This window comes from Oratosquilla oratoria, chromosome 12 (genome assembly GCF_046742065.1).
Source record: "Oratosquilla oratoria isolate Oo_2021 chromosome 12, ASM4674206v1, whole genome shotgun sequence".
NCBI classification, from domain to species: Eukaryota; Metazoa; Arthropoda; class Malacostraca; order Stomatopoda; family Squillidae; genus Oratosquilla; species Oratosquilla oratoria.
In genome coordinates this window covers 63,045,640-63,065,451 of record NC_134788.1, presented here as the reverse complement: position 1 = coordinate 63,065,451, position 19,812 = coordinate 63,045,640, and the positions used below count along the sequence as shown (strand labels likewise).

The 19,812-nt window shown below is 38.8% G+C and overlaps 1 long non-coding RNA gene across 1 annotated transcript in view; it reads right to left on the bottom strand.

Annotated features, from left to right (window-relative positions):
• The window catches only part of LOC143031927 (uncharacterized), a 298,829-nt gene that overhangs the window by 111,811 nt on the left and 167,206 nt on the right, over positions 1–19,812 (bottom strand). The gene's annotated exons all lie outside the window — the stretch shown is intronic.

Sequence of the window (19,812 nt, the reverse complement as noted above, 5' to 3'; positions counted from 1 at the left end):
ATATTTATATTTTCTGTTTTATATTTTATATCTAATATTTTTATAGATATTTTACATTTTCTATTTTTCATTTCATATATACATTTTCATTTTATATTCATATTTCTAATTTATTTCTATATTTCTATTTCATGTTTGTATTTTCTATGTGTTTATATTACTATTTCTATTTTCTGGTTTCTAGTTTCTATTTTTTCTTTTTTTTTTAATTCTACAAGCACCCGGCTGACGCCGGCCATGGCTCCGCCATGGTTGCTTGGCCTGCGGCGCTGCTCGCTTCGCCTGCGGGGTGCTTTGCGCCCCAGGGCTCCGCCCTCATTATTTTAATGTATGATTTGTTCGGTTTGGTTTAGATAATAAAAGAGAGGAACCCATACAGTTTTTTTTAATTATTCAGTACCGGTAATAACAACATCTTTGGACGCTTTAGGTCGTTTACGTGGTGGAGTCCTAACTTCGTCTTCCGAATCATCATTGTCGTCATCGTTACTCCATCTCTTTACCGCCTTCACGATGAAGTCCTTCATTCCTTCTTGCCCCTTCTTCACCTTCTTCATTTCTTCTTTAATTTTTTCTAATAATTCCTCTAAATCCTAATATTCAATTTTATGGTATTCGCCAATAGACTCACACATACATACACACACACACACACACACACACACACACACACGAACGCACACACGAACGCACACACGCACACACACACCTACGCACGCACGAACACGCACGCAAACACACACGCACGCACACACACATGCACGCACACGCACAATATATATATATATATATATATATATATATATATATATATATATATATATATATATATATATATATATACATAAACATGCACGCACACAAACACTATATATTATATATACATATATAGGTATATATATATATATATATATATATATATGTATATATATATATACACACACATGTATATATGTATATATATATATATATATGTATATATGTATATATGTATATATATGTATATATATATATATATATATTATATACATATATATACATGTGTGTATATATATATATATATACACACACATATATATATATATATATATATATATATATATATATATGTCATGACACCCAATATTGAACATATCTGGGTTGCGTGTACAGATGGAAATTGATATACGTTGTTAGTTTCTTCGATCACTACTTTTGGGGCTTGGGGCCAGAAGAATTTCCCTCACTTGAGGGTCCGTTGTTAGCTGGCGGGTTTCTCGCCTGAGCCAATATCAATGGCCGATGCAACAACGTGAGGAGCCTTTAAAAGGCGCAGTAATCATATTGGTGTGACCCAGGCTCCAGCTGGTGGGGTTCTTCTCCGAATTCCTGCAGGGAAATTAATTTTGTCCTGCATGGAGTTTTCGGCTTAAGGACTTTTCGGTGAAACTGTCTTATCGACTCTTTTGTCGAGAAATGTTTGACTGTAGTATATAGAGCGGGGAATGTTTTGCTGTGTTCTGCCCTTAGCTGGCAAAGGTACCGTTTATTGGATTGTAGGTCGGCTTTTTGAATTTTTTTCTGACATGTCACCCATTTCCAAAAGTGGCGTTGTCGCTTCTTCTGCACGGCGTCGGGTTCCCCTGGCATTTCGTCGACCACCTAGTCGTATAATCGTCAAAAACTTCTGAGGACTTGCACTCTCGGAGGACTGGCAACCTCGGAGGACTTGCACCCTCGGAGGACTTGCACCCTCGGAGGACTTGCACCCTCGGAGGACTTGCACCCTCGGAGAACTTGCACCCTCGGAGGATTTGCACCCTGGGAGGACTTGCACCCTCGGAAAACTTGTACCCTCGGAGAACTTACGACCTCGGAGGACTTACAGACCTTCCTCTCCAAGACATGTAACATTTTTAAAATGTGTCACCTTTGAAATGGTTTAATCTAATTTATTATTGATAACGATGATCGTCCATGGCTCAACGATAATCGTCCATGGCTCAACAATGATCGTCCACGGCTCAACGATGATCGTCCATGGCTCAACGATGATCGTTCTTGATTCAACGATGATAGTCCATGGCTCAACGATGATTGTCCATTGTTCAACGATGATCGTTCACGGCTCAACGATCATCATCCACGGCTCAACGATCATCATCCACGGCTCAACGATGATCGTCCACGGCCCAACGATGATCGTCCATGGTTCAACGATGATCGTCCATGGTTCAACGATGATCGTCCATGGCTCAACGATGATCGTCCATGGCTCAACGATGATCGTCCATGGCTCAACGATGATCGTTCTTGACTCAACGATGATCGTCCATGGCTCAATTCAACGATGATCGTCCATGGCTCACTGGCTCTGGCTTGAGAAGCGTTACAAAATCACCACGTCAACACAGGGGCGCGAGGCGTTTTGCAAAACCATCCAAAAGTCAGAGAACCCATCCAATTAATTTTTTAGTAGTACTAAGATATGTTTTTTTTTTCTTTTGTATTTCTATTTTTTAATTCTATATCCATGTTTTATTTCTTCTATTTCTATTTTCTATATCGATTTTCTATTGTCGTAATTAATTGATCCAAACTGAGAACGTTAGATAACTTACCTGTTTGAGTTCTCTAACTAATCGTCGGAAATGAATTCAATTCTTGAGGCTTCGATGGTTGTAGAAAATCCTTAGCCGAGGTTTTATTGTCCTTCTGGTGACAGGGTTAAAGCTTGTTTCTCTGATACCAGAGTTGCAGCTAGTCTGACGTTCAGGGACTAAAACTTAGTCTCGTTCGGCTGGAGTTCTAGGCATATGAGGACTCACACAGAAGAAAAGCCTTTCCAGTGTGACTAAATATCATGTGATCCCCCACACAGAACAGTAGCCTTTACAGTGTGACCTTTGTGATTATGCTTTCTCACAATAGAGGTCTCAGTCATCACATGGTGACTCATACTGGAAAGAAGCCATTCCAATGTGACCTGTGCAATGAAAAATATTCCCTGTTAGATTTGTATTTACCCAGCTGTATTTACCTAGTTGTGTTATACGGGATGAGAGCTATAATCGTGGTGACCCGTCTTTGTATCTCTCAGCATCAAGGCTCCTAAGAAAAATATATTTGTCAATAATAGATTGAAGGAAATTTCCAATCTTTTGGAAATTTTCAAGGCCAAGTTCACACCCATTTCCTTTACTTAAGTTCCTTCTGAACATAATATGGCTGATTTCCTAACTAAACCTTGTACTGCTAAGGTATTCAAGGAAAAATTTAATTGGTGGGTTCTTGGACCTGAATGGTTGTTGTGGCCTCCTCATACTTGGCCAAAGGGTCACTTAGGATGTATTCCCTCCTGTTTCAAGGGAGACATTGTCAATGCTGCTGTTGTACAAGTTGACACTCCTCCTCTAATAGATGTCTCTAAGTTTTCTTCCTATAGTAAACTTCTTCATCACACTTCTTTGATTTTTAACCCATTCAACTCCGATGACAAGATGTCTTGTCATTTGGTCAAATAAAACAAAAAATCATAATAAAACAACAAAATGTTTGATGATCAAACAGCACCAGAAAAATATGACGTCGTCAGTCCTCCTCGAAGAGGAGGAGGACTGACGACGTCATATTTTTCTGGTGCTGTTTGATCATCAAACATTTTGTTGTTTTATTATGATTTTTTGTTTTATTTGACCAAATGACAAGACATCTTGTCATCGGAGTTGAATGGGTTAAGGTTGTCTTTCTGTTCAAGAAGTCTAATGCTGACCCAGTTAAGGCAGCATCTAATTATTTAATGAGTATTATGCAAAGGGATTCCTTTCCTGCTGAATTGGATTATTTGCAGAATTCCAACACTAATGACGTACCTCCTTTGGTAAGTCAAATGAACTTGTTCTTGGACAAGAATGGTTTGATTAGGTCCAAGGGCAGAATTGACAAGAACATTAACCTCAAATACGAGGTTGTCAATCCCTTTCTCTTGTCCAAATCTCATCATTTAACTAAGATCCCAATTTTCTTTGCTCATTGTCAAGTTATGCACATGGGACCACAAGCCACACTTAATTTCCTTCGTATGCACGGATTCTGGATACTTAAGGCCCAGACAAGCTGTTTTAAGCATTTTGAAGGATTGTATAGTTTGTAGGAAATACAATTCCCATGCAGTTAATTATCCTTCATCTTCCTCTTTACCTGCCTCTAGGGTGAATCTAAGTGTGCCCTTTGCCCATACTGGTGTAGACTACACAGGACATTTATGGGTTAGAGACAGAAATGGAGAGAAGGTTAAAATATATATTCTTATCTTCACACGTTTCAATACTAGAGCAGTTCATTTAGAAGTTGTGAATACTATGTCCACTCCAGAGTTTATATTGGCTTTTGTTAGGTTTGCTAACAGGTATAGAATGCCTTCTGCTGTTTATTCTGACAACGCTAAATCTTTTGTTCAAGCGGGAAATGTTATTGAACAACTTTTATCTTCAGCATAGAACCATTCCTGTTTATGCTGCTTGGTATGGTGCCATTTGGGAAAGGTTAATACAGACAGTGAAACAATGTTTGTATAAGGTATTGGGTAGGTCTGTTCCTTCCCTGGCAGAGATTACCACTCTTTTGTCTGATGTTCAGAAAAATTTTAACAATAGACCACTAACTTATCGTTCTTGTGAAAATGAGGTAGATGTTATTACCCCAAAGGTCTCTAGCAAGAAAAAACTTGTTATAAATTTTGTTCGAAAGTGTTATATTTTTTAAACACTTTCTTTTTGTTGTTGGGGAGGCTGTAGTAATAGTTGTTACGGGAATGGCATTGTTTACCTTGAGCTACGGCAATTTCCCGAAAGCTTGTTTAATTTTCGGATCGGGAATCTTTCCTGTAACTTCGTACCACACTATCGTAATTTTAATTAATATATTATTAAACTCCCCTCCCTCTTTATTATTCATTTAAGCCTATTGTGACGGCGACGAGTTAAATCGTCGCGAGGTTCAGATAGACACAGTGGGAGGAGATTGAAAGAATACTAAGTCATTATAGACCCACTGGAGCAATTTAGGGTAACAAGTAAAATTCACAATAATATGTACTTTTACAGAGTTCTGGTCGCCAGTTCTGTCATGACCGAGGACCACTCGGTCGCAATATGGATGAGGTACAAAGTATAGAAACAAGAAAATAGCATGTATGAACAAAAGATATTTATAATTCTTAATGGTGTTAAGAGATTTCATAAAATATTGAAAATTGACTTGTAACGAGGTGACGGAGAAAGCTGGCTAAAGATCCTCGGAAGGTGGAATCGTCGGACAAGTAAGACCGGAACCCCGTGGCTCCAAGCTGGAAATCGAAATTAGCGTAAACGATCAGGCCTAATAATAGAAAAATAATCGGCAAGAACATGAACCAAAGATTGAAATCACTAAGTGGGTTATATTAGGGTTAAGAGGAGAACGTGACATGAAATTGACGTGTCGTGATATGATGTGATGTGACGACGGTGTGACACGTGACGTTGGGACGTGACGTGACGTGTGACGTGACGTTTGACGTGATGTGTGACGTGACGTGCGGTGTGTCGTGCTATGTGACGTACGATGTGACGTGTGATGTGACGTGTGGCGTGACTTAGCGTGTGGCGTAGTGAGGCAAAAGATAGAAGTGCCACTGAATGTGAGTAAGCACTGTCGAAGCAGATCCAAGCCTTGGACATTAAACAACATGAAGAAAATTAAAATCTATACCTACAACGTAAGAAGTCTCTCGGAAGACCACAGGCTGGAAAGTTTAATGGGAGAACTGGACAACATCAAGTGGGACATTGTAGGACTAAGCGAAGCTCAAAGAGTGGAAGAAAAGCTGATACAACTACAAGATGGTCACCACCTGTTCTACTATAGAGGTAAGGACAAAGAAAGATCTAGTGGAGTAGGATTCTTGATCAACCAAGAGGTTGCTGATAATGTAGTTAAATTCAATAGTTTGTCAGACAGGATAGCTTGGATTGTGATTAGACTGTGTAAAAGGTACACTAAAAATAGTTCAGGTTTATGCACCAACTTCAGAGTTCAGACGATGAAATTGAGTCTTTCTATGATGATAAGAAGATGGGAGATGAGACATGCATTGGGAAGTTTGGAGTCAGTGAAAGAAATGACATATGTGAGATGTTAGTCAATTTTGCGGAGAACTACAACATGAGGATAATGAACACTTTCTTCCAAAAGCGTGTAGGTCGTAAATGGATATGGTGAAATCCAAATGGAACAACAAAGAATGAAATAGACTTCATTTTAGTAGATGAGAGTATAAGCATTAGCAATGTTACGATGATAAATAGAGTCAGCATAGGTAGTGACCATAGAATGGTAGGTTGCACAGCTAAATTGAGTTTCAGAGCCAAGAGAAATCAACTAATTTTAAGAAAGAAAATCAACCTTGCTAAGGTTAAGGATGATAATAAGAAATTTCAGTTAGAAATTAGAAATAGATTCAAAGCTCTGAGGACTAACAAGGACATCGTGGAAGATATTATTTTTAATTTATTGAATATCATTAGGGAATCGGCAGAGAAAGTAGGAAGTACAAAAAACATTAGAGAAAACAAATATTCCAAAGCTACAAATTATCTAATTAAAAGAAGAAGGACCATGCAAATTAAAAGTAGGAGAGATGAAAAATAGAGTAGAACTAAGCAAGCTTATCAACAAAAGGCAGAGATTAGAGAAAAGAAAAAGAGACATGGATGAAATAGAGGTAACTATTCGGAAAGGTAAAAGTATTCAAATGACCGAGCACAGACATGCTTTAGGAAGACAACAAATGATACGTTTGAAAGATAGAAATGGAGAAATCGTTAAATACAGAGACAGAATGGTAAAAAGAGTGGAAGAATTTTACCAAGAGCTTTACTTGTCAAAGACTGTAGTTGAGTCAGTAAATTCATGTGTAGACATTAGTAGTGTACCAGAGATTACAAAGGAAGAAGTAGAATTTGCTCTAAAAACTATGAAACATGGAAAAGCACATGGGGTAGATGGTATATCGATAGATCTCTTGAAAGACGCAGGTATATTAGTTGATACTGAATTAACTCAGTTGTATACTCAGGGCTTACATCAAGAAAGCATTCCTAATGTGTGGTGCAATGTTATAGTGATTTTGCTTCATTAAAAAGGAGACCAGAAGGACCTTAGTAACTATCGACCAATTAGCTTGCTATCAAATGTATATAAAGTTTCTCCAAGAACCTTACAAATAGACTAAGTAAAGTTTTAGATAGAAACCAACTGAGAGAACAGGCAGGCTTTAGGAGCAGATACTTGACTCTAGACCATTTGCAGGCGATAAACCAGTTGAGAAAACTACAGAATTCAATATACCTCTGTGTTTAGCTTTTGTAGATTACGAGAAGACCTTTGACTCGGTAGAACAAATAGCAATACTAAACTCGCTACATAAGCAGGGTACAAACAAACAGATCGTAAGAGTTTTAGAAAAGATTTATGCGAAAGGTACCACCATAATTCGACTACATAAAGATACAAAAAATATGAAGATCGAGAAAGGAGTACGGCAAGGCGATACAATTTAACCCAAATTACTTGCAGCTTGCTTGGAAGATATTTTCAGAAGGTTGAGATGGGAAAATAAAGGTTTAAAGATTAATGGCGAATATTTGAACCACCTGATATTTGCGGATGACATTATTCTTATTTCAGAAAGAGCATAAGACTTGTAAGATATGCTGAGCGATCTAAACAAGGAAAGTCTTAAAGTAGGTTTAAAAATGAATAAAAGTAAAACCAAAGTAATGTTCAACACGAAGTTCAAAGTAAAGAGATTGTAATTGATGGTAAGAGTCTCGAAGAAGTTGAAGAGTATAATTATTTAGGTCAGATGGTGAAAGTGACAAAAGATCATGATAATGAAATTAGAAGACGCATACATTTGGTTGGAAAGCGTTTGGTAAGTATAATAAAATCCTGAGAGGCTCCCTACCTTTATGTTCGAAACGTAAAGTTTACGATCAATGCAGTCTACCAGCAATAATCTACATGTGTGAGACTTGGAAACTAACGAAGGCGATGGAAACAAAACTTAGGACAGCACAGAGGAGGAGAATGGAGAGAGCAATGATGGGAATAGCGCTGAGAGACCAAAAGAAAGCAAGTTGGGGGAGAGAGCAGACTATGGTGAAAGATATTGTGGAGGCAGTAAAAGAGAGGAAGTGGAATTGGACAGGTAAGTTTGTGCGAATGACTGATAGAGCGATGGAGCAAATGTGTTACTGTGTGGATGCCACGAGATAGGAAGCGTGGAAGAGGTTGACCACACAGAAGGTAGAGAGACGAGATTGAGAAGTTTGCAGGAGTGACATGGCAGAGGATGGCGCGGTTGTGCGAGTCATGGAGCACTATGAAAAAGGCCTTTGTTCAGCAGTGGACTCAGAATGACTGATTTTATTGATTGATTGATCTAGCTACATTGTGTTTTTCTTTAATACTAAAAACTGCTATACACTCTTTTATCAACTATGTCTCTGACCCAGTTTTCTTTCTCTTAAATTGTTTTAATGACTGTTTCTTTTGCATTTTCTTCCACTTGAACAATTTCTTTAATTTTTTTTTCTTGCTCCACTTTCCATTAATTTTTTATTTCTTAAAGATCTTTCTCTTTTATGGTTTCTCCAACTTTCTTGTTTACCGCTTGTATTTCTTTCACTTCTTTTTTGAAAGCCTCACTTTTGTTAGTATCTTAATTTTTCATTCTTTTGTTCTTACTTTTGACTGTTTAATTTTTTTTTTTAAGATCATTAAGCTCCCTGCTAGTTTTAACATTTCATTTTTCAACACATTCACTTCTTTATGCATTGCCCTGTACTCTGCTTTCAGATCTATAATTTCATTTATTAGTTCTGTGATCTCCTGATTTCTTAGAATATTTTATACTTTGTTTCCCTTTCCAAATCTATACCCCTACCCAGTATTCCACTTTATTTTGCAAACCCTGAAAATGCTATATTTTCATATCTTTGATTCCTCTTGGGCGTTTTCATGTTGCAACTCTTTTTTTTTTTTTTTTTTTTTTTTTGGGGGGGGGGGAAGATTCAGGTCATGTGAGCCCAAACATGGTATGTTTAAAAGTTATATTGAAATATGACTGTTGACCAGCTGGGCCATTGCCCACTTCCAAATCTCATGATATGATGAAAAAGCTAGAGCAAAATTTGGGTCATTGTGGTTGTGGGGGAATGAGTATGCAGATAGCTATAGGATGATTTTCACCTCATTTCTAATGACAAAGTAGAATGGAATATATGATAGCAGGATATCTGTTAGTGTTTCACCCTATTTTATGATAGGTCATGGCATGCACAAAGGGTCTGTTTAGGTACAAAATTGAGTATGAAATATTTTGTGTGCAAAACCTCCACTATCTTATTAAAGTATATTGCACACTTTCAGAGACAGTTGTCAATATTATGATTACATTTTTTCTTTCTTTTTTCAGGTTGAAGGTAAATATCACCACTGCTTTGGATGGGCTATCTGTGGATTCTGTACTTGTCATATAATGAAAAGGACCCAGTGTGACATCTGTGCCACAATTATATCACTGGTTGGTTTAGATATCACATAATGACCCACACTGAAGGGAAGCCTTTCCAGTGTGACCTGTGCAGTTGTGCTTTTTCACAAAAGGACTCTCTCACAAAGTATATGCTGAGCCACACAGAAGTGAAGCCTTTCCAATGTGACCTGTACAATGTAGCTTTCTCACAAAAAGAAAAAAAAAAATCCCTTCAAATTTCATATGATAATCCACATTGGAGAAAAGCCATTCAAGTGTGACCTGTGAGATAAAGCTTTCACACAAAACTGTCACCTTAAAAATAACTTGATGGCCCACGAGAGAAGAAAATCCTTTCCAGTGTGACTTGTGTGATTCAGCTTTCTCAAATAAGGTTGCTCTCACAAAGCATACATGGACACACACAAGAGAAAAGCCTTTCCAGTGTGACCTGTGTGCTTCTGCTTTATTGGAAATGGCTTCTCTTGCTCAGCTTATGAAGACCCAGACAGGAAAGAAGCTTTTCCAGTGTGGCGTGTGTAATTCTGCTTTCTCAGAAAAAGGGTTCTCTCACTAAGCACATGAGGACCCACACAGGAGAGAAGTCTTTCCAGTATGACCTGTGTGATTCTGCTTTCTCACAAAAGTGTAGTCTCACACTGCATATGAGGACCCACACAGGAGAGAAGCCTTTCCAGTGTGACCTGTGTGAATCTACTTTCTCAAACAAGGGTAATCTCATGCGGCATATGAGGACCCACACAGGAGAGAAGCCTTTCCAGTGTGGCCTATGTAATAAAGCTTTCTCACAAAAGAATCTTCTAAAAATTCATACAATGACCCACACAGGTGAGAAGCCTTTCCAGTGTGACCTGTGTGATTCTGCTTTCTTGCACAAGGGTAATCTCACAGAGCATATAAGGGCCCACACAGGTGAGAAGCCTTTCCAGTGTGACCTGTGTGATTCTGCTTTCTTACACAAGGGTAATCTCACAGAGCATATAAGGGCCCACACAGGAGAGAAGCCTTTCCAGTGTGACCTATGTGAATCTACTTTCTCACACAAGCGTAATCTCACACGGCATATGAGGATCCACACAGGAGAGAAGCCTTTCCATTGTGACCAATGTGAATCTACTTTCTCACAAAAGCATAATCTCACACGGCATATGAGGACCCACACAGGAGAGAAGCCTCTCCAGTGTGGCCTGTGTGATTCTGCTTTCTCACAGAAGCGTTATCTCACTAAGCATATGAGGGCCCACACAGGAGAGAAGCCTTTCCAGTGTGGCCTGTGCAATAAAGCTTTCTCACAAAAGAATCATCTAAAAATTCATACAATGACCCACACAGGAGAGAAGCCTTTCCAGTGTGACCTGTGTGATTCTGCTTTCTCACAGAAGGGTCATCTCACAGTGCATATGAGGACCCACACAGGAGAGAAGCCTTTCCAGTGTGACCTGTGTGTTTCTGCTTTCTCACACAAGGGTAGTCTCACACTGCATATGAGGACCCACACAGGAGAGAAGCCTTTCCAGTGTGACCAGTGTGAATCTACTTTCTCACGGAAGGGTAGTCTCACTAGGCATATGAGGACCCACACAGGAGAGAAGCCTCTCCAGTGTGGCCTGTGTGATTCTGCTTTCTCACAGAAGGGTCATCTCACAGAGCATATGAGGACCCACACAGGAGAGAAGCCTTTCCAGTGTGACCTTTAATTCTGTTTTCTCACTAAAGATTAACCTCACAAAGCATATGAGGACCCACACTAGTGAAGCCTTTGCAGTATGACCTTTGTAATGAAACTTTCCTACAAAAAAAAAAATACCACAAATATCACGTGATGATCCACAGGACTAAAACAATTCCTTTGTGACATGTGTGATTCTGCTCCCTCATTAAAGGGCAATCTCACAAAGCATATAAGGACCCATGCGTGAGAAAAGACTTTCCAATGTGACCTGTGTTATTCTGGTTTCTCACAAAATTGTTCTAAAACGCACATGAGGACCCACACTGGAGAGAAGCCATTGTGGTGCTACTTGTGCAATGCAGCTTTCTCAGAAAAGAATCACCTCAAAGAACACATGATGACCCAAACAGGAGGAAAGCCTTTCCAGTATGACCTTTGTGATTCTGCTTCATTAGAGGATTCTCACACAGTATTTGAAAACTCATGCAGGTGGGCAGCCTTTCCAGTGAGCTGTGCAATTCTGTTTTCTCAGTAAAGGGTTTCCTCGTACAGCATATGAGGGCCGAGCAGGAGAGAAGCCTTTCCAATGTGACCTCTGTAATTCTACTTTACCACAAGAGTTCTCTCTCAATGCATATGACAACCCACACTGGAGAGAAGCCATTCTAAAGCAACCTGTGTCATGCAGCTTTTTCACAAAAGAATCAGCTCAAGTATCACAGGATGATCCACACAGGAGAGAAGCCTTTCTATTATGACTTCTGTGATTCTTTTTCACAAAAGGGTTCTTTTGCACAGCATATGAGGACCCACACAGGAGTGAAGCCTTTCCATTGTGACATGCACAATTCTACTTTCTCACATAAAGGAAATTTCACGCAGCACATGAGGACCCACACAGGAGAGAAGCTTTTCCAGTGTGACCTGTGTGATTCTGCTTTCTCAATAAAGGGCTATCTCAGAAAGTATTTGATGACCCACACAGGAGAGAAGCCTTTTTTGTGTGACCAGTGCAATTCTTTTTCTTCAACAAAGGCTCATCCCACCCAGTGTGTAATGACCCACAATGGAGAGAAGCCATTCCGGTGCAATATACCTTTCTCTCCAAAGAGTTCTCTCACAAAGCATATGACGACCCACACAGGAGAGAAGCCTCTCATGTGCAACCTGTTTGGTGCAAATTTCTCACAAAAGGGCTCTCTCATAAAGCATACAAGGACCCACAATGGAGAGAAGCCATTATTGTACACTGTAACTTTCTCACAAAAAAATCGCCCCAAATATCATGTGATCCCCCACACAGGACAGTAGCCTTTCCAGTGTGACCTTTGTGATTGTGCTTTCTCACAAAAGAGGTCTCACTTAGTCATCACATGGTGACTCATACTGGAAAGAAGCCATTCCAATGTGACCTGTGTAATGAAAAATATTCTCTGTTTGATTTGTGCATGTGTTCGTGTGCACGTTTCACAACTAGCATACAAAGGATAAAAGTGTGTGCACAAGGTTTTCAAAATGAAATTTAAATGTTTCAATTAAAGATGGCAATCCTTTAATTTCATAATAATGAATTCAAAACAAAAGGAATGTGCTTATGAGAATCTGTCAATGACCTTTGAAATATAAGTGTACAATTTCATAATTTTACATATAGTTTTGAGATCTTTTGTACATTCAGTAGTTATACATCACCAATACTTGTTTAATTCAGTGAAATAAATCAAGAAGTATGTCATCAGTTTCATACCCTCAAATTGAAAAATGATGCCTGATGACTGAATACTTGATAGTCCTTTTTATTCTATTTTAGTTATTTTTTTATTTTTTTTTCAAAATCTATTGGAAAAGAAGAAAATCAGTTGAATTTCCTGCAGAAACCAACATTTCAAGAATAAAAAAAAAAGGAGCAAAGAATATACTGATGAAAAAATGGCTATTACAAGTCCTTGGAATAGTATAGATATCTGGATAAAAGAGGAACACTGAAATGATACCAAAGCAAAAATCAAAAGTTAACATTTATGATGAAATGAAAGGGAGCTATTGGAGAGACCCATCCCAACTTTGTATTTTAATTGAAAAGTAAACAGGAAACAAGGTAACAACTATGTTCAGTAAATAGTGCACACAGACATGGTTGTATTCTGTAATCTGTAGCTATATGTAAATTTAGAAATGTAAAAATATTCAAATAACAGAATTGCATAGAACTGGTGCATCTTGTTAGATTCAAATGAAGCAAAGGGTGTGAAGTGAAAATGAATGGCTGGATGAAATAATGAAAAATGTTCCGCCCATTTACAGGACAGATTACCTGAGGATGAGGTTCAAGAATGGTCAGTGTTTGATATCTCCACTATTTCACATTGTGATTTTTCATTTAGTAGTAAACATGTTACTACCCTTTGTCTTAGCTGTCATGATTTTCTTGCTGATACTACAGAAATATTTAGTTTAATGTTGCAAGAAAAAATTAGATACAAAATCATATACAATGTAACGCAAATGGTAGTAGTTGCTCTTCAGAATGAAATTCTGAGACTTGGAAAAGTTGATGGATACTGGAGGAGCCATTCTTGTCTCTAGTGCAGACTGTAAATGAGGTTTTAGTCCAGTGAATAAGAAAAATATAGAAACAGTTTAGGAGAATGTCCTTGGGATATGTTTATGAGAGTGAAAAACTGAAAAATCATATGGAAATTCAATAAATTTGGATATATGTATGGAGAGTATACCACATATTTTTTGGTGGGTAAATGCTAAAAACAGAAGAGACAAGAAATAAGGAGTTAGAAGCTAGAATAAAAGTTGAGAGTAAGTAATAACTTATTTCTATAGTTATTTTTAAAGTTAGATCGAATGTAATCATTCCCTAGTATTTTACATATACATACATATATCAAAGGCTTTTCCCCCTACATGGGGGGTAGCCAAATATATATATATATATATATATATATATATATATATATATATATATATATATGTATTATAGTACTAATCGAGTGAATATAAAATATGTATTGGATATTTTGTCAGCCCTGTCATTGTTGTCACATAAAGGACTTGAAATACAAAATCAGTGCAAATACACACACATATATATATATATATATATATATATATATATATATATATATATATATATATATACATATATATATACATATATGCCTAGTGATTTATTTTATTCATGGAAAAAGATGGATGTGCTAGCTTTGAGTGAAACTAAATTGAAAGGGAAGGGCGAGTGTGAGTTTAGGAGTGTAGCTGGGAGGTTCTCAGGGGTGAAGAAGGGATGAGGGAGAGAAGGGGGGTGGCTATACTAGTAAGTTAAGAGATAGGAAAGCGAGTAGTGGAGTGGAAGGAGGTTTCTTCAAGGTTGGTGTGGATGAAGGTGAAACTGGGAAGGGAGATGTGAGTTTTTGTAAGTGCGTATGGACCTGGTAGTGAGAAGAACGTAGAGGAAAGTGAGGCATTTTGGATAGATTTAAATGAGTGCATAGAGGAATTAGGGAGAAATGTCAATGTAGTTTTATTGGGAAACCTTAATGCTAGGGTAGGAAATGAACCAAAAGACAGAGTGATTGGGAAGTAGCATTCCGGGTACAAATTGTAGTGGAGAATTGATGGTGGAGATGTGTCTTGAGAGTTGATGATAGCAAATACAGTGTTTAGGAAGAAAGTCAAGCATAAGTACACATGGGAGAGGGTGGTGGATGGAAGGGTGGCAGATAGAGCGTTAATGGACTATATAGTGGTGACCAAGAGTATGGTAGGAAGAGTTAGGATGTACATGTTCTAAGGGGAGAGAATGGGGGAATATCTGGTGGAAGGTAAATTGAGAGTGGAGAAAGAGGAAAAGGGCAGAAGGTAGGGAGGTACTTAGAGTGAACTGCTTAAATGGGAAAGAAAAGGAGGAGTATAAGAAGCTGAGAGAGGAGTGGGAGGAAATGAAGGATAGAGTAGAACTAGGTGTGGAGGAGGAATGGGGATGGTTCAAGGAGGGAGTCATAAGGTGAGCAAAGATAGTGTGTGGAACAAGGAGGGTAGGAAGAAATAGATGGAACGGTAGTGAGTGGTGAGATGAGGAAGCAAAGAAGGATGTAGAAGAGAAGATGCAGGTTTTCATAGATTGGCTACAAATTAGGATGAGAGGTGCAAAGTAAAGGGAAAGGAAGTAAAGCGTAAGATAAAGGAAGCAAAGAGGAAAGCAGATGGGAAATGGGGTAAGAGTATGACAGAAAATTTTTAAAGTAATAAAAAGATGTTTTGGAAAGAAATTAAAAGAGGAAGAGAAGGTGAATCAAGTAGAGAAGAAAAAGTAAAAGATGCATATGGAGAGGTGATAATGGAAAAGAAGGCAGTGAGAGGAAGGTGGGCAGAGTATTTCAGGGAGTTGCTAAATGTGAAGGAGGATAGGGAGGGAAAGGTAGTTGCAGTGGGAAGCGCTCAGAAAATGAGAGTGATGACTGAGGAAAATGGAGGAGAAATAAGGAAAGATGAAGTGAAAGCAGCTGTTAGATGATAAGAGCAGGTAAGACACCTGGGTTGGATGGATACCATGGAGAATGTCTGAAGATAGGAGGTACAGTGATGGTGGACTGGCTGGTAAGGTTAATGTTTGTTTAAGAGAAGGTAGAGTGCTGGAGGACTGGAGGAGTGCCTGTATTGTTCCACTGTACATGGGAAAGGGGGACAAGTGTGAGTGTAGTAGTTTCAGAGGGATCAGCTTGTTGAGTGTAGTTGGGAAGGCTTTTGAGAGGGTCTTGATTGAGAGGATTAGGAGAGGAACAGAGGGAGTAATTGGTGAGGAACAGTGTGGTTTTAGGACAGGTAGGGGTTGTGTAGATCAGATTTTTGTGGTAAGACAGATATGTGAGAAAGCAATAGGAAAAGGTAGATATGTTTTGGGCTTTTATGAATTTGGAAAAGGCTTATGATAGGGCAGACATGAAGGCACTGTGGGAGGTACTACAGGAGGAAAGCTGTTAAGAGTAGTCAAGAGTTTTTACGAGAGTAGTAGAGCTTGTGTTAGGATTAGAAATGGAGAGAGTGAATGGTTTGAGGTAAAGGTGGGACTTCGTCAGGGATGTGTTATGTCGCCCTGGCTGTTCAATCTTTACATGGATGGGGTGGTGCAAGAGGTGAATGCAAGGGTAGTGGGTCAGGGATTGGAGATGATTAAAGAAAATGGAGGAAAGTGGGAAATAAGCCAGTTGTTGTTTGCTGACGACACTGCACTTGCAGCAGGATCAGAGGAGATATTGAGGAAGTTAATGACAGAGTTTGAGAAAGTGTGTGAAAGAAGGAAGCTGAAGATAAATGTGGGCAAAAGTAAGGTGATAATATGAGTGACAGCAGGCTGGAGGTGAGTATTAAGGGAGACTGGAGGGAGTGGATAGTTTTAGATACTTGGGTGTGAATGTGGCAGGAAAGGGAGGATTGGAGGTGGAGGTAGAATGTAGATTGAGAGAAGCGAGTAAATGCCTTGGTGGATTTAAAAGTGTAATGAGAAATAGACATCTGGGGATGGATGCTAAGAGGAGGTTATTTGAAGGAGTGATTGTGCCGACAGCACTGTACAGGGCAGAAACATGGAACATAAGAGAGGATATTGAATGTGTTTGAGATGAAATGTCTGAGAAGTATGAAAGGGGTTACTAGGCCAGATAGAATGAGAAATGAGGAGGTGAGGAGGAGAACATGGGTGGAAAGGGAACTATGAGATAGGGTTGATGAAAGGGTGTTAGGATGGTTTGGACATATGGAGTGAATGAGTGAGGAAAGATTAGTAAAAGAGGTGTGAAAGGCAGAGGTAGAAGGAGTGAATATGAGGGAGCATCCTAGAATGAGATGGATGGATAGGGTAAAAGGGGCATTACCAAAGAGAGGAATGTCTGTGGAGGAAGGACGGGAGAGGACAGAAGATAGGGATGAATGGAGAAGGGTTGTATATGATGATGCCGTGATGCATGAGGGTGAGGGAGCAATTATGAGAAATAAATTGACACAGCCCGAAGGGATTTCTCCCCGCCATCTCCTTTTCTGCATAAGGGACGGAGAGGCGGGGTTGCCAAATTAATGAAGTGGCATTTCTGTGGATGTGCTGTGTCTTGCAACACTGCTTCTGACCCAGGCCAGTGGAAAGGATGCAAGGATGACCTGTCATCCAGGAGGTGCCAAGATGAGGGGGAGGGTGGAGGAGAGTGGAGTATGTAGGGGATAGAATGGGTGGGAGTGGTTTCTATGCCTTTTTCTTTTTGGTTACCCCCCATGTAAGGGGGAAAAGAGACTTTGGTGTATGTATGGAGAGCATGGAAAGCCAAATTTAGGAGGTATATTCAATTCATGATAAAATGTTACACTACATGACACTCAGAGAATACATAACTTCATCTGTGTCAGAGTCACATAATCGAAAAAGATCTATAAATGCCAGGGTTACAAAAAAAAAAAAAAAAAAAAAAAAATCCTTGATCTACATACATATCTGAATCTACTTCAAAATGTAATAACTTATTTCTTGGCCTAAGACATGCCTTTCCACAAAATTTAATCAAAATCTGTTTATAACTTTTTGAATGCAGTTGCAAACAGCTAACTTGTGAAAGGTCCTTCCAGTATGACCTGTGTAATGCAGCATTCTCAGAAAAGGCTGATCATGTATGGCATATTATGACCCACACTCATGAGAGACTTTTCCACCATAACCTGTGTGATGCACCTGTTTCACAAAAGTGACCTCAAATATTGCGTCATGACCCACACAGTTCAATGAAAGTGGCATATGACTATTTGGACGAGGAAATGATTAAACAAATATTAGTTACATTAACATGACCAAAACCGGAGTATGCAGCAACATTATGGACATCCAGTACTAAAAAGAATGTAAAGAAATTAGATGATCCACAAAAGAGAGACGTCTTTCCAGTGTAACTTGTGAGATTCTATTTTTTCACAAAAGGGTGCTCTCACATAGCATATGAAGAACCCAGCCGTGTGAGAAGCCTTTTCATTGTGGCCTGTGCTATGCAGCCTTCTCAGGAAAGAGTGCTCTCAAATGTCAATTGATGACCCACACTGGAGAGGACCCTATTGAACTGTCACCTGTGCGATGCAGCTTTGGCACAAAATTATCATCATCAAACTTATCATGGCTCACACATGGGAGAAAAGCCATTTTAGTGTCATGTGTGTGGTACAATTTTCTCATAAAAGAGTGGTCTCTAATGTCGGGATCCGGGCCGGATAGCGACTGTCAAAACAGCGACAGTCATAATAGCGACTTCATAAGGGCGACGTAATCAGGTGAGCGACTTTCAAAACGGTGACTGTCCTAATGGCGACCGCATTATAACAGCGACTGTAATAATAGCGACTTTACTATCGACCGGTCAGAATGCTCGCAGACTTATTTCAATTGCTTGTATTTTCGTGTTTGTATTTACGAGTTCAGTTGTGTTTACTTTGTGAGATAGGTTCAGAATGAAATATGCTCAAAAGGTCGCAGACTTATGTTTCTATCGCTCATATTTTTTTGTTTGTGTTTACATTTTTGTGTTCACTTCGTGAGATAAGTTCACTGAAGTGAATTTACTGGTCGGTTGCTCGGTCGTCGGTTTTTTAATTCTTTTTATAATATTTTTATTTCAATAATAAGTAAATAATAATAGCAACATTTAGGATTGGCCGAAACGTCGTACCCTGCAGAGTTCTGGCCGAAACGTCAGTTGCCGAAACGTCTGTGGCCGAAACATCCTATATTCGATGCACTCCCCTCCTGCATGCTCATAATGATGTTGAACTTCTGGACTGGGTTGTTCAAAATAATTTTTTGCACTATCTTGGCGTTAAATCTATCTTGACATTAAACATCATGGTAACACAGAGCGTTACCATGACTTTTAACATCAAGATAAACTAACGCCAGAATTAGTTTTTGAACAACCCAACCCTAGACTCCTTGTTATGATATGTTATCAATGTTAGGCAACTTTTTGTGCAACAATAACACCATTTACCTTAGTCCACACATGAAAGCTGTATAATTTTAATTTAGATAATTTGGTGCACTGTATAATTTCAATTTAGATAATTTGTTTCATAAAATCAATTTCGTTTTCACACAGTATGTGCAAAAATATTGTCACTTGAAATTATATATATTTCTTTAATTCTTTTAACAATACATTTTCTTTCAATAATAAGTAAATAATAATAGCAACATTTGGAGGACTGGCCGAAACGTCCTACCCTGCAGAGTTCTGGCCGAAACGTCAGTGGCCGAAACATCCTACATTCCATGCGCTCCCCTCCTGTATGCTCATAATGATGTTGAACTTCTGGACTGGGTTGTTCAAAACAAATTTTTACATTGTCTTGGCGTTAAATCTATCTTGACATTAAGCATCATGACCATCAAGATAAACTAACGCCAGAATTAGTTTTTGAACAACCCAACCCTAGACTCCTTGTTATAATATGTTATCAATGTTGGGCAACTTTTTGTGCAACAATAACACCATTTACCTTAGTCCACACATGAAAGTTGTAT